At 36.0% G+C, this 16221-nt stretch overlaps 1 long non-coding RNA gene across 1 annotated transcript; it reads right to left on the reverse strand.

Moving 5' to 3' along the window:
• Positions 1–3575: 3575 nt before the first annotated feature.
• On the reverse strand, positions 3576–16003 carry LOC113476957. Its single transcript, XR_003397809.1, has 3 exons — positions 15775–16003; positions 5414–5497; positions 3576–3688 (listed from the first exon to the last, which is right to left on the reverse strand). It is a non-coding gene; the product is annotated as an uncharacterized LOC113476957 (long non-coding RNA).
• Positions 16004–16221: the final 218 nt, after the last annotated feature.

The raw sequence follows: 16221 nt of genomic DNA on the forward strand, positions 1-16221 counted from the left end.
ACCAAACGTGGCAGACATTGTCCTTTGTCTTGGAAAGGTAGAGCCAAGGGAACAACAGCCCTTGTGTCAGCTTGCATGGCCTACCTTGAACACATTTCCCTTCACACCCAGAAAGCTACAAAAACTACATATGCAGCTGGGCATCACTGTTTCTGCTTGGACAAGTTATTCTCTAAGCACAAGGACAAGACCTTTAACAGCACCAGAAATCCAGAGACATTTTTGCTGGCATATTTTAGTGCCATTCAGAACAATGGGCTTTTATTTGACCCACCTTTAGAATAAAATTAAATACTGCTTACAATAAAATGAGCATACTTTCATTCCTGAATAAAATAAGAAGTTTTATCATTTTAAAAAATTATTCCAGATGCCCTGCTGAGATGGTCTATGTTTTTGAAAATAAAAAGCAACAAGGACTCCATTTGGACCTAATCCCACAGCTTCTTGAGTCAGGACAGAACATCAGCTTTGCATTTTGACATTACTTTGGGACTCAGTGCATGAAGGCAGTTTGGCAGGAAGCTTCTTACTTGGGGGGGTGTTTATATAAAAAAACTCTCTTTTTTGTTTTCACAACTGTACAATCTGCACCTTCAGTAAGCCTCTTTAAAATCCCTGCTTCTTGAAAATCTTCAGGAAATCTATACCCTTTGATAAACCACAAAAATGTCATTAAGGAAATAAGGATAGCATGCAGTTGGGGTACATACTTCAGGAAGAAGAAAATTCTGAAATGGGAATGAGACTTGAAGGCAGTGGAGGTTGGGGACTTATTGGGAATGAGGGAGGCTCTGGCTTAAAATACCACTTACATTTACCCCTGGACACATATAACCTGTACTGATCCTGAATGACTTGTTTTATAACTAAGGTCTGATTATACACAGGAAAATATGGTAAACTTTTTTTCTTTTTAATTTGGACACTCAGCCTGACAATCCCAAGAAACAGCTAAAATTCTCTGTATGTAAATTTTTACCCTCAGCTAAATACCTAGGGATGTTCAGGGAACAATTAATTGGAAGCCACACACAAAAAAAAGAAAGAATAAAAGAAAAGAATTTCAGTGCCCCAGTGAATAATTTATAGCTGTTTCCTTTTCAACAAAGGGAATGTTGAATGTTTTTGACAATAGCAGGTACATAATTGTTTTATGCTGGGGGCATTTATTGTAACTCATTCATTATATCATCTTGCTAGTTTTCATGGCATGCATTTATTTGTTCTCTTAGTGGAACAATTTGAATGACAACTAGGAGAAACAGTGCAGGATAGAGAGTGAGAAATGGCATGTTAAAAGACTTAGACCAGTTAGACAGACAGCTTGAAAACACCATCAATACCATCAACACCATCAGCACAGGGCGAGTGAAAGGCCTAGATCCAGTGACCACCTTTTTTGACAAATGTCTTTTTTTTTTTTTTCCCAGAACTATCTTTGTTCATTCATTTCAGATTATTTGGGTCAGAAAGGACACTATTATACAATAGAAGTCTTAAGACTGTGAAAGAGGAAAAAAAGACAACACAGAACCACATGTGATAAAATCTTGAGAGAAAGTCAAATCAGTGACCTTCCTCCAAAAAAATAACTATCCCTAGAAGTTTGACCCAGACAGTGAGACCATGTATCAGACAGAATGCTGAGGTTTTTGTGACCCTTGTTATTGGGAAAACATTTTAATTACATTGCATCATTTCCCCTGTTTTTTTTCAAGTTGCAAAAACTCAGTTCTCTGCATTTTTTCTTCCCTGATCTTTCTATCAGAGAAACTACAATTGTAAGGGATGGTGAATATACATTAAAACATACCAGAGGTTTCTTCTAATGATCAAGTTCTGCCAATAGGTCAATTTTTAGAGGAATAAACCAGCATTATTTCTGTGACTTTAATGATGCTACTATGACTTACAGTATCTGATCCAGAAAGCTTACTAAAGTCTTTGTATTATTATTTAATATTACTACTAATATTAATATTTCACAGTAAATCGTACATCTAGTTTTGCTTTCATTTTTATGGACATCAATAGTTTAAAGATATTTATGTATTACAGACCTTACTACACTCAAATATTCTTTATGGGGTTTATTAATTTCTAAATGGACCTTTTAAAATTTGACAAAACAGTAGTATGAGTTCCTAATGAACAAGTATGAACACAGGTAACTCTTTAGCATGACAGGTACACTGCTCTTCCCTGTACCTCAGTAACCATCTTCTCTTGCTTTCTCATCCTTTTTTGTGAAGAGGGATTTTCATGTCTTATAAAGCTTAACTCATTAGTTCTGTAGGGTTTTTGTATTATTATATTCGTCACCATATTTTCTCTTTAGTTAACAGTCAGAACTATTCCCTAATTTGAACATACATCAGGTGAGATTTCGATTATCTTCCATTTTCTTGAATCAGAAGGTCCCTGTGCTCTGGCCTGTGAGGCTCTTGCAGGACATTGCTTCAACTTCTAATTTAATTCCAGCAAACAGCTTTCCATATAATATTTGGTTTAATTTTAATTACTTACATGGTATAAATAAAACAGAAAAAAATAATATTGAGAAAGTTGTGTTTAGCATGCAAAAATAAAGTGTGTTACATGTGAATATACACAGTGCACAAATTCCTGGAGCTATTTCCCCATTTGAAGGACAAAGGACATCTCAGAAATACTATCAAAATCAGCAGAGATTTTTGACCCCATCAGAGCCCAAATCAGTAGAGAATTGTTTCTTATGGCCACGTATGTGTGACTACCTGCATGTACAGGCACCCTTCTAATTTTATCTCCAAATAGTTCTATGTGGCATCCTCCAAAGAAGGAAGAAAGATAAATTAGTACAGGTCTCTGTGACTCATCATTTTAGTGAGCATGACTGCATTACTAAAAGGCAAAAAGACCCCGGATGCATCCCATTCTGTGGATCACAGCCATCTGTGTTGTAAGAGAGTATCATAACCTATTGTTCTTGTCCCCACATATTCTCCCCCTGTTCACTGCTAAGCTATTTCTGCCAATACAATCTTAGGTTCCTCATTCCCTTAACAAATCCTCATTCCCTTAAAGTTAATTGGAGTCTTGCCACTGATTTCACTGTGGCCAGAATTTCACTGATAGGCTTTAATAGGACTGAGTATCCAAACAGAGCAAAGGGGATTTGGCTGTCAGAGACCTATGAAGATCTCACAGTCAGCAATAAAATCTGAATTGACTAACTCAGAATACTATTCTGAAGCCACAAACTTCCTCCCCCAAACCCAAAAAATACAGGACGTTTTGATAACAGAAGAGCAGTAAGTAGAGGGACAACAAAGAAAATGGTGAGAAACCAAATATGTTTAGTTAGTTATTGTCAGAGCTGTAATATTTAAAATTTCAGCATCTGTCATCTTTTAATCTCTTTTACATTGCATTTAATTTTCTTGGAGTAGGGTTTCTATATTTTTTGATTCATTTTCTCTTAAAGAACTGATGGAAAAGGAGAAAAAAGATCTTGAAGTCAATCTAGTTTTATAATGGCTAAAACTGTTTAATATCAAAAGCAATTTTATCAAATCAGCTAAAGATGCTTCTTGCTTACTGTTCCAGTTGTTGATTCTTTTTGCTGCAACTGTTTTCTGCTTTTATTGTGATTTTTTTTCTGGCTTGTTGAATTTTAGGACAGCTGAGCATTTTGAAAGAGTACCTGAAGGAAATTAAAAAAAATAAAATCACCTTGAATCTAGGATTTTTAGCTCGGGAGGAAATACTGTGTACAACTATGAGTGAAGATAGAGGATAATAATAAACATATTTTTTGCAAATTATAGGGTGCTACCAACTTCCTGTAATAAAGGCATTACATATGCATCCACATGCACATATGTATACATGCGCATCTTGCATGTAGATTTTTAAAAGTAGAACACATATTTTGAGAAGAAAATCAAAACTTTATTTAAAGACTATATGCTTTTCTTACCCTATAGGCTACAGTTGGTACACTGAAATTTAGTTAGCATTCCTGCTTATGGATCTAATACAATATATTTTGGATTCCCATTCAAATCATATGTTTATTTTATTCTAATGTATCATGCCATAATTCCTCGTAATTATGAGCACCCAGCCTTCCAAGACAAACAGCTGACACCTGGAGACTTGTAAGGAATAACTCATAAGTTAAGGTTAGCTGCCCAGCTCTCATTACATTGACATTTAAAGCATATTCTGTGAAGTTTGAGTTAAACCAAAAATGTTATTCAGTGGTTCCTGGGTTCAGAAATAAACATACAATAGGCTAGACAGAGATTGTCAGCCTGTCATTATAATACTGGCTGTTAACAACCACAATTAAGGAAGACTACATATCAGTTATTATTTGTCTGGAACATGAACTTCCCTAAGCATGAAAGGAAGTGATGCAGCCTGTATTACTGTCTCCACTCTTCAGCTAATTAGTACTGTTTTTAATGGCTTCATCTGCCCAGGATCAATTGTCTAATGGGGAACAGTTCTCTGTCAGTTAATAAGGTGAGGAACTGTATAATATGATTATGTCTGGCTCCAAAATAGTGCTTCAAACAACACTAAAACAATCATGTGATGGAATAAATAGACTGATGCAGGACTGCCAGATAATTCTGGAGCAAGCAGACTGTTCCAGTAAGGTTACAAACGTCTGATACGAGAATGTGTGGCACACGGTAAGGGAAGAGTAGGACATGGTCTAGAAATGCTGGAAGTTTAATTAAGAGAAGGAGCCAGTGGCAATATGCATTTAAACTGGTGTTTAAAGAACATTAGCATAAGGAATGTGAAAGGGAAGGGCTCTATTTCCAAAAATACTTGCTGCAGTAATAAGCTTCTTTGTGGTTGTCCTGCTTGGAAGAGTGCACATTTTAAACTTTCCATTCAGAAAACGCCAGCCAGTACTGAAAAGGGTAGAAAACAGCGTGATACTCTGTGTGTCTCCAGGCTGCAAAATGTGGGCTATATATACAGATGCATATATCACGCCTCTGATTCTGCAGGATAATTGGATGCTCTCCTTTTGGTCAGTTATAGAGAGTTTGGTAGATTATTGCTCGTTCAGGATAGAGGCATTGGATAACTCAGCACAGATCTGCACAGGGCAAAGCAGGACGTGCACAAACAGCTGTATGACTTCAGACTTGACTTCTTTCTGCTACAATTGATCACCATTACCCACAGGCTAATTGGCATTGTTCTTGGCATTTACAAAAAAGGATTATGCCAAGTCCTTATAAAAACAAAAAGCAGACTTTGTGGTATAGGAAATAATGAAGCTTTATAATTAAGCAAGCATAGACATCACTGGCTTGCTGAGTTCAGGTGGGAGGGAAGAGTAGCTGGTGAAAGCATTAGAGTAATACCCAAAACATGCACTTTTTATTCCAGACCTAATTACCTCATCTGCCTTCTTCAGTGATGTCCAGTTTTTCCTTTGCTGTCCTTTGCAGCACTGTTTCCACAAGAGATTAAGAGTATTCTTCTTGGGATAGAAAAGAACACTGAAAAGTAATGAAGGGGTAAAAGAGGAGTATATTTAATAGGACTTGCTTTAATGAAAGATTCTCAAATTCCTGAGGTTTGCATATTTACATATACATTCAAATATATTAAAGGAAAATATCTGTAAAGATTTACCCCTACTTCCACAGTTCACTTAAGCTGTTTGAAAACAAATCACATGCCTCAACACACAATCACTTACACAGTCCCTATGCCTACCAGGGGAAGAAACTTAGTGTTTCAGATTTCTGGATCTCAACAAACCCAGACTTTCCTAGGCAAACAGTACTGCAATCCTGTTTGAACCTATTGCCTCTGGAAAGATCATCAGCCGTAACACTGGATGTCTAGACGGTGCTCCTCTTCTGAATAAGCTGAAAGGCCTGTATCTCCCAGAAGACCATTTCAGTAATTTGGACAATAGAAATCCTACCAGCATTTCAGGGCTCCTCAGCTAAAAAGCCCTGCTTTTCACTGCACTGCATAAACAAAACAGAGCCTTGGGGGAGAGGGCTTTTCGTACACACACAGAGGAGGTGAAGACTAGTCCATCATCACAACATGGAGACCATTTATGTTACAGCACTGGGGAAAAAATGCTTCTTTTTTCAGGAGTGGTATGTGTATCGTATATTTGTGCTGGGTAAAAGGTAGGTCACACCATTATGTGAAATGGTTAGCTATAATACATCAACAGCAAATGTTGTTCTTACAGATAGAGTATTGCAGGGATACAGCTTAAGCTTTAACCCGTGCTAGTCACAACACATCAAACATAAAAGCATTGCACAAAGACTATAAAAACTTGAAAAAAAAAAAGATTATAATCATTACTATGGGGCAGCCCATATGGGCTTCAGGCCCATGTTTCCAGAAAGAAGAAAATATTTTCATTCCTTGAACAGGATAGAATGCAACCAAACAGAACAGCAGAGTCAAAAGTTAAATATGTGAGGAAAATAAATAAATAAATAAATAAATAATTCTTCTGTCTGAGTTATCTCATTCAAGAATTGATATAATTTTCAGCAGATGGACTACCTCATTCCTATTTTTACTTTCTATTTCTGGTTCAACTCACTTCCAACAGCACTTGAGATTATTGTGGACAAGTGGAATTTGCATCCAAGGAGAGATTTTAGCTATTGCACATGGAAGGAGCGTCAGTGACCTGCCTACTTCTCTTTTGCTAACTGCCACAGCTCAGACAGGACAAAGGTCCAATTGGTAGTTCCTTAGGTTCCTCTTTCAACACACTACTAAAGACAATTTTTTGTATTTTTCCCTTAAAGGGTAACATTACTGCAGTTAGCTACAGCACAATGTAGTGTGGGTAGTCCAGGGCTCAGTAAAGGCAGAATTACAGTTACTGAGACTTCATGATGTTATAATACTGTACTAATTCTGAGAGAGATGCTCTGGGATCCATTGATTATGCAGGAAAATATGCATTCTGTTCAATGGATAGTGAGGTAGATTTGAGAAAGAGATGCCCTTTTGGAGTTGAAAACAAGGAAGCAGTTTTGAATGAGCAACAGGGTGGGGAAAATGCAACGAGATAGAAAAAGAAGAACAAGTTTTAATTATCTCCCTTCTTCAAATGTCTCTCCATTATCACTGAATACATTTCCTTAATTAACAGGTAAACTGGGAAGGATCAGCAATTCATATGATTTGAAGCTGACAATTGGAAAATTTATCATCAAAAAATTAGTATGCTTTCTGGGACAAATTATAGAAGTTTAGGTATCTTGAGATTCAAGGTACTTTTAAAATTATATTAACAAATATATTCAGAGGGATTAGGAAACAAGCCTCTTTTTAGGAGGCATTATTTTTCATTGTGGAATGACTGCTTTAACCTGATACCTTCTCTCTCACATTCTTTCTCACACTTTAAAGAGTTGGTGAGAAAAAAATAATAAACCAATAAATTTAAGATTGACAAGCCATATGACTGTATCAGTTAACAATTACATTTTTCTGGCTGAGAGTTGTGGATTTGGCTTAGGTAGTTTTTAGTACAAATAGAACTGGCAAATATTTTTTATAAGACCATAAGATTAATCAGTAAAATGTGTGACAGAATCACATTTATTACAGAATAAGGAATGACATGTTAAGTAAATGGATGCACTTTTCTTGAAGGTATCTGAGGCCTAGACTTCTTTACTTCAGAAACATATTTTATATTGCTGAGTGGCTTAACAGAAGTTTTGTTTTTCAGTATCATGAGACTTCACAAATGCTCAGTGGAAAATGTTTCTGCTGGGCCAGGAAGTAACACAAGGTGTTAACATGGAAAAATGAGTAAGATGCTCTTGTAGAGGACATAATGAACACTGGTATATGTCCAGTTTGAGAAAGGTAAAGCAGTAGTCATTTTAGTCTAATATTTTCAGCAGCACTATTGTCCAGGGTCTTTTTAAGTGAAAAAAAAAAAAAAAAAAAAAAAGTGTTGGCATTGAAATACGCACAGGCTTTTTATCTAATAGTCAACACAAGAATAAGACTTTGCTTATGTTCATGATATTTTAATGCATAACTATAGTCATTATTTTGGAGGAGAACCTGAAGGATTCCCTCTGATGTGGATTCACACTCCTGAGATCCAGAATGACTCCAGACTATATCCCAGTGGTAATACAGAGTTTCACAACATTTCTATTGGTGTCTTTATAAAAAATCATTGCCCTCTGTGTAGCTGGGGCCATGAGGAATTCAGCATCTGGCAGAGGTCCCAGCTTTGCTAGGAGAAATACAAGACTCCGGCAGTGAAGCAATGCCTGGAAGCAGGCTACATCTCTGGCAGCACAGCTGACAGTGACTCAAACTTGCACATCAAGGATTTCTTCTTCAAAGTATACTATAGGTTAGAAACACACAACATAAGCTCATGATCGTCAGCTAATATTATATGAAACTCCTTCACTGATTGCTGTCAGGACACAAAGAAACAAGGAAGTGAAAAGGCAACAGCTAGGTTTGGAGGTGGTGCTCACTTAGAAATGAAGGGCAGCAGATTTTGTTCCTGTCAGGTGCTTTTACTACCCCTAGAGCTTTCTGTAGGAGCTTACAGTGTCCAAAAGAGGAAAACCTCAGCATGGAGCATGACGATTACAGCATCATAATCTTCTTGCTGCTGTCCCCTCCTCAAATCACACTGCCCTTTCTCTCTGGCCCTTTATTCCACCAGGGGTCTATGTTCAAATGACATAAACTGAAAACTTTTTAATGCTGCTAAAGAAAATCAATGATGAGGAACAAAAGAACTTTAGGTCTGATTTAGGCCCTATTAATATAAAAGTTAGGTGGAACAGCCAAATTCAGCAAAAACCAAGCTGTGAGGTATCTGTACATAGGAACAGCTTCACAATCTCTTCATGGGCCACTAGCAGCTTAACAACTGCATTCAATTATTTAGACATATAGTTTATTCCTGCATAGTTTATGCAGATCCATTTTCAACTATTTTGCCCAAATATAAAATAATAGTTTCATGATTACAGCATCATCTGGGGACATCAAAGCACTCCACCATTATGATTCACATCCCCATTAACGATAATGCACAAGACAAATGTGAATCTTTATTAGGTTAATTCTATTTTGCCCATTTTGCAGATGAGTAAGTGGGAGCACAGAGAGGTTAAGTGATTTGCCCCAGGTCACAGAGCAAAATCTGGAAGCAAAAACAATGTGTGAGTATGGCCTAAAAGCCATATACATTACAATTAAATAATGAGGTATTTAATAGCAAAGAAATTCTAAAAACTAGAGCTTCATATCCCACCTAAGTATGGATTTAACAGATAATCTTGTACTCCTCATAAATTTTAAACTTCCTGTGATCACTAAATAATTCTGAAGAATGGAAAAAAGGCAAGCAAAAACTTTTCTTTCCTTCTCTAAAAAGCAAATGAGACAGGGAAAAGTGCCACTAAAGTTGTAGCAAAGAGAAATTATCTCTCCTAAAGTGACACTGATTTTTTTTGAAGTGCTCTCCTATCTCAAATGTCCTTGAGGAACAAAAAGCCACATAAACCAAAGCTCTGTGATCTACAGAAGACTAAAACAAAAGGAAAGTTTGGTTCTTTAAATAGCAATGTTTTACTGAGCTCTCTTTATTTGAGTTATTAATAAGGTGGGTGTAATTAACTCAGTTTTAACTTCAGGGTCAGTAACGTAAATTGCTAACTACTGCTTCTCCAATTAAGGGAGTTTCTAATAAATGCCCGAATAACAAGTAATACTGTAAAAAAGCAATCTCTTTTTTTGGTGTAAAAGTATTTTCAACACAAGCTTTAAATACAGTGAAAAAGTATAGTAATCTAACACCAATATGCAAAAATGCAGATAGCTCAGTTTTGAAACAACCATTGTTTTCCATATTTGTATTTGGTTTTCCTTCAAGGATGAAAAGCTAAGCCAAGTTTCTATCTTCATCCATTTAAATGAGCACAAAGTTTAAATGAGCCCACATGCTTTATATAACTGTAAAATAGTTAACTGTGCTTGGCTGTTTAGTTTGAGACTGAATTTGCAAAGTTTCAGTCACGAGAGACTTTACAGTGCAGAAACTTCCACTGCTGAGTGAAAGTTAATATTTATGATGCATTAGAAGCAGAAAAACATAGGTGAAACAGGCATTAACTCCTGCTATATTTAGACTATCTAAAATTTCCCACTAGATATATGAGACACTGTTGTTAGTTAAAGGAAATCTTAGTAGTAAGGAAAAATTCCTGTGATTAGGAAAGTCCCTTCTTTTTTCGTCCCAGAATCCCATCCAGACTTAGTGGTGTTACCGTGCTGAGAACTGACACAACCTTGTCTTGATTATGCAGGTGACAGAAAACTTAGCAGCACATCAGAAAAGTCAAATATATTCCTTGACATGGAACGAGAGGACCTGGTTTCCCTGTTTTTTAATATTTTCTTCTCTTCCACTATTCTGGAATTTCAGTGTTTCCACATTATTTCTATGTGCATTTTAGTGTTTATTTGTTTCACTGATTAAGAACTCCTGGTCCTGTACGGTCGCAAAATTAACCCCTCTGACATGTCATCAATGCATTGCTATGTTCACTAGTACCTGGGAGCTCGGTGCTGCAGACTGAGGGACTAGAGAGCAGGATCACTTGGAGCAGCATGTTTAAAAGGCTTTGTCTAAATGATTCTTCCAGAAAGCTCAGTCTTCTGTTTGAATAAATATATTCTTTCCCAGAGGGACTGGGTGTCAGCCAGATCTTATCCACACCATGATCAAAAGTTATTCCCTACTGACAAGCCAAGCATCAGCTGGCCAACTTTTTTTTTTTATATATCTGAATATGAATTTTCAACAGAGAGTCCCCTTGTCAACAAAGGAAGGGCTTTTTGTCATGAACTCCCAGAATAATAGTCTCATTCATCAGGAAGTACTGAACAGTTCAGCAACATACTCCAGTATAGCCATGTTGTTTTTCTTGTATCTCATTTTCATATCTCAGATGAATTCGGCTTCCTCTGGTTCACAAAGTAGGGAGATGTACAAGGAGGGAATAGCTTTCTGTCTTTCCAGGCCTCTTTCTGCCTTATCTAATCCACTCATTTCAAAATTGCTCTCTTGCAATCAGTCCAGTAATTCTGTTAGCTTTAGGTTTGAAACTGAAACACTAAAGGTTAATAATGTTTTCTGGACACCTGGAAAGTCCATTCAGGCATCTATAAAAGACTGTGAACTTTCCCATCCCAATATATGTTTATGAATCGGCTATAAACTTAGTGACATTATTAAGTTATCTGGCTCAAATTTAAGACTAAAGTAAATAATCAAGCTCATTAACTTTGAAATCAATAATAGCCCCTTTCACCTCCAGTTTCCTTCACTAATAAATTCCTTGGAAAAAGTTGCTAAGTTCAGCGTCAACATCAGTTCTAGAAACACTTCTGTTTGAATTATAAAAGTTCTATTGAGTTAAAAGAAGGGAACTGATCAAAACTGAAATATGAAGTGATTAAATTATATTAACATGATATATATATATAAAAAAATATTTAAAGTTCAAAGATAATTTTTAAAAGCAGAAAGCAATTATTCATTACAGAGAGGCTTACAGACTAATGTGTATTCCTAGCTTTTGGGAGATATATTCTCACTTCTTGCTACATGATGAACTGCAAAAGGGAATGTATCAGTTATTTTCATAGCTGGTTCTCATGGATCCCTCTGTTTCAACTTTTTTTTCAAGAAGTTTATGGCATCTACAAGAATACCAAACTAAATGGCCAAATTTTCACACAGTATTTAGCCAGTAGCAGTAAGAAATATTAACTTCATTAATAAGTCAATTGCTATTTTATGCATTTCAGTATGGACCTGCAATTGATAAAACCCATTGAGTCCACTACACAAAGCTACAAATAAATAAAACCGGTAACAAAACCAAAATTATGCATGCTGCGCTCAACCCAATATGATCATTTGCAGATAATAATGTTATTCATTTCATGATATAACTCAAATAGAAGAGAATAAGGCAGCCGACACACTTTACTTGAATTAACATGCTTGGGTTTTTTAACTTAACTTTACAAATAGTTGGAGTTACTGTTCATTGTGGAAAGAACTGTAGGGTTTTTGCCAATTTTTAACCATAAATTATGGCAAATTATATTCTTTTAAGAAACTGAATAGGAACAGTTATTTTTCCAAAACTAGCAACAATAGCTTTTGCAAAACAATATTCACTCCAGTTTGGATTTGAAGTAGTATATAACTTAGCTGAAAACACTTCTTATCCGAGTTCAGACTCAGTTCAAATCAGAATATATATCTATGAACAACATAAAGTGTTGTTCAAAATGAACCCGAAAGATTTTACTATTTGAATGACAAAAAGTATGAATCAGACATTTCACAGTGAGAGGTTCTTGCTAAATTTCTTTTTCTCACTGAAAACCATGCAAAAACTTGTTACTATCACAGATGGAACCTGGAAATATCTAGATAACTTGTCTTCTTTGCCTCTAGAATGAGGAATTTGGACCAGTTCTTAAATTGTTTTTTCATATTCTGTTCTTTTTAATGTTGATGCACATCAGAGTGCTAAGATACAATCAGAAGAATCAGATATTCACTTTTATCAGGCCTTTTAGGTCAGATTTTATGGCAAACACAAAACATCTTACTGAAGTTGTTTTGGTCTACACCAGCTGAGACTTTGGCTGAAATGTTTAGCAGAAACAGTATTTACAACTTTGTCCAGAATTTTATGTATTTTTGCAGCTCTTCATCTGAAACACCTTTGCTAGAGGGCTTACTGAGAAGTGCAAAAGATGAACATAGATTAAATAGGGAAAATGGCTTGGTTATGAATCTGAACAAGGAAAGCCAAGTCATTCTCACTCTTCTTCAACAGCATGAACTGATTAACAGGTATTATTAACAATTAATCGGCAGTTTGGTGGATCTTTGCAAGATCTCTAAACCTGGGATTACATACGCATACAAAAGAAAACAAGATACAGAGAATGGCATTCTGGGTGTAACAGTTGCATTTGCTTTCTTTGTTATTCATATGTTAGAAGCATCATTGTGTTTTGGAATATTAAAACCCATTTAAAAGTCTTCTATTTTCAAATGAAGGCACAACGATATTCAACTTGGGGCAGTGGGGAGGTGAAAGATTAGTTATACAGGTATCACTAAATCTGAATTTGTTATAATAATGTCAACATACATTTCATAGAAGCAAGTTTGAATTAAACCTTAAAATGAACTTATGTTTATGTATCTCTCTTACAGTGAAAAGAATTATTAAAATGGTATTGTACTTTACATTACAGCACTGCATATAATAACAATACAAGTAACATGCAAGTATCAAAGAACCTTTTGATAAGGTTTTCCTCAGCACAGTTATTTATGCTTGCAACAGGTTAGGAGACGACATCGTTATATGCTGGTAAAAGTATCCTATGGTCCCTGTTTAATTCCGAGAGAAACCTGTCAGAGGTAAAAGATGTGCTACAAAAGGGATAAAAAGTAAAGAACATGTCTATTATCAATTTAATGATAGGATAGACGTTCCCTTCAAAGTTTTTCCTGTTACGAAGCCTCACCAGTGAATAAAAGTATCTAATGTATTATTCAGATAAAGGCCTCTGAACCTTAGACAGAAGGAAATCCATACTGCCTTACATTGCTTTATTAAGTCTATATTAAGGGCTCCATTACTTTAAAGAAACTGTTTAAGTAACATTAAGGCTATGACCCAAACTGACAAAAGTAAGGAAATACAGATAACTGAATTTCCATCTTTAAAATATGCTGCTGTGGGGAAGAAAAAGGAACAATGAAGTATGAGACTTTGCTTCTCATCTTGGGCTGAGAGAAATATTTGGGGGAAAAAAAAAGCCAGCCTGAATCTTCACCTAGCATTCAACTGAATCCAAATAAAAACTGTTTAAAGTTTGTCTCTCTTCCCATTACCTCACACCATGGGTCACTTGCAGATTGAGGAGCAAGTTTTCAAGCTGCTATAGGAATGACAGACAATTCCTTCCTCCACTGCAATAACAACTGGGACCCAATTACTGCTGCTGGCGCTATATGCAAAACATTGGTGCTCAAGGGTTTTCACGTGTTCTCTGACCACAAGATGTACTGTGAAGTCTCCAGAGAGTGAAAGATATCTCTCTACCTTTTTTTCCCCTATTATACAGGGGGAATAGAGGAAAGAGGATGATATAAGGGGAGAATAAGATCACCAGCAACAAGACTGATAGGGTACAAATTGGCCATCACTGTACAGGAAAGGAAAATACCATTAGACAACTATTTCTTACCTGTAGCTCTTAGCCCAGAGTTAAAATTAATTTGCCTTTATACCATGCCACTATTATATCTGATGAACTCTAACATAATTCTAACAAGACATAAGTAAACTAGAAACATATGTTGTCTAAATATTTTCTTTTAAGGTTGACATTAATTTTAAGTGAAATTATATTACTCGGGTGAATGGCCTACATCCTTTCACTTCACCTGAAGACTTGAAACACAGTTACATCTGTGCTGTTGAAGACATTGATATAGCCCTAATATCAGTATGTTATAATGTATTTTAAAACCTTTGGAAATAGAGGACATGCTGAGCACATGCTTGTGGCTAGGAATCTTTAAATATCTTCATAGTTGGATACTAGTTTTAGTTATAAACTTTGTCTTTATTCTTGAAGTCTCACTTCTGCATTGACATAGCATGCTGCCTTCAATTTATTTACCTCTCATACTGAGATTCCCCATCAGGTGGACATGAAAAGCAGAAAAGTCATATAGTATTACCACAGCAAATAAGGCAGTCTACATTAGACAGGATTCTCGTAGGGTCATACACACAAAGTCACTGCCCTTTCTATAATATCAGATTACTTATGTTGCAACACTTCGTTACAAGAGACTTACAAGTGACTTTCCTTTTTCCCTTGTTTCATGGCCTATTTAAATATTCTGTATCCTCAGCATACAAGCATGACATAGCATTTTTTCTAACAGACAAGTGTCTGTTAGACAAGTGTCTGTTAGACACTTGGAGACAAGTGTCACAAATGCTGAATAGAAAAGCTCATCTTATTCAAATCCTTACCTCTGCAAGTGGGTCTCAGCAAAGCTGAACTAAAAATAAGTGTTTAATCGTGAGAGTTATTAACAGTTGGACCAAACTTGGAAATAAATACATTGCTAACTTCAGTTCCTCAGATCAAGGTCAATGTCTTTCTGAAACATAAATTTGGCCAAATCTAAATTTAAATTACAGACAGGGGTGTAAATGGGTGAAAGTGAGCAAACTGCAGGATTTATATAAGATCAGATTCAATGATCCATGGCTTTTTTGACCTTACATACTACAACATTATTATAAAAGTATACGATATCCAAACTAGAGGAGCATGGATTTGTGTAATTTCCACAGAAAAAAAAAAAATATGAAAATACAAGAGATCCATTTTAACAAGATATTAATTTAAAAGGACAAATGGTTAAATGGATAACAGGATCTATTCAAAAGGTTCAAAATCAGCAAAAAGGCTCAAACAAAATAAAAACTAACCTCCCATGAAGAAGCAAGCAGCTATCTTTCAGTTCTTGTGATTTCCATTCTGATGGAAATAACACACACTCATTATATTTCCAGACTCTGGTGCTTATGTTATTCATATATATATTACAACCCAAGCTTTGCACAGGAAAAGAAAATCCCATAGAGTTACCTTGTACAGAACCTGTCCTCATACTTCCATCATGATTTGTGGAATCAGCCTTTCTTACCTCACCCTGGGGCCACTATTCTTTTGGTCCCACATCTGCAAATCCCTTGGCAGTAAACTTCTGTTGTGTTTTCTGCATACCTCACCACCTAGGGTTGTGGATAGTGGTCCTGTCCCTTTCCTGATTTTTTTTTTTTTCTGACAAGTATCTGCATCCGTTACTGCTTTGTATGATCTCTCCCTCCTTAGAGAATGTCTTAACCACCTATTTCCCAAGGAAATGCAATGGCTTTAGTCTTGCTTCCAGGACATCTTGTTTGGGAGCTCCATGGTCTCAGATATGTGTACTCTCTTGAATCTGACAATGACAGTGATAAGGGATGAGGAAAATTCTTAAATTATACTCTTATTACTCTCTCACAAGATGGGCTTCATTTCCCTCTTGACACA

This window comes from Athene cunicularia (genome assembly GCF_003259725.1).
Source record: "Athene cunicularia isolate RWA chromosome 2 unlocalized genomic scaffold, athCun1 chr2_part1, whole genome shotgun sequence".
Taxonomy (NCBI): Eukaryota; Metazoa; Chordata; class Aves; order Strigiformes; family Strigidae; genus Athene; species Athene cunicularia.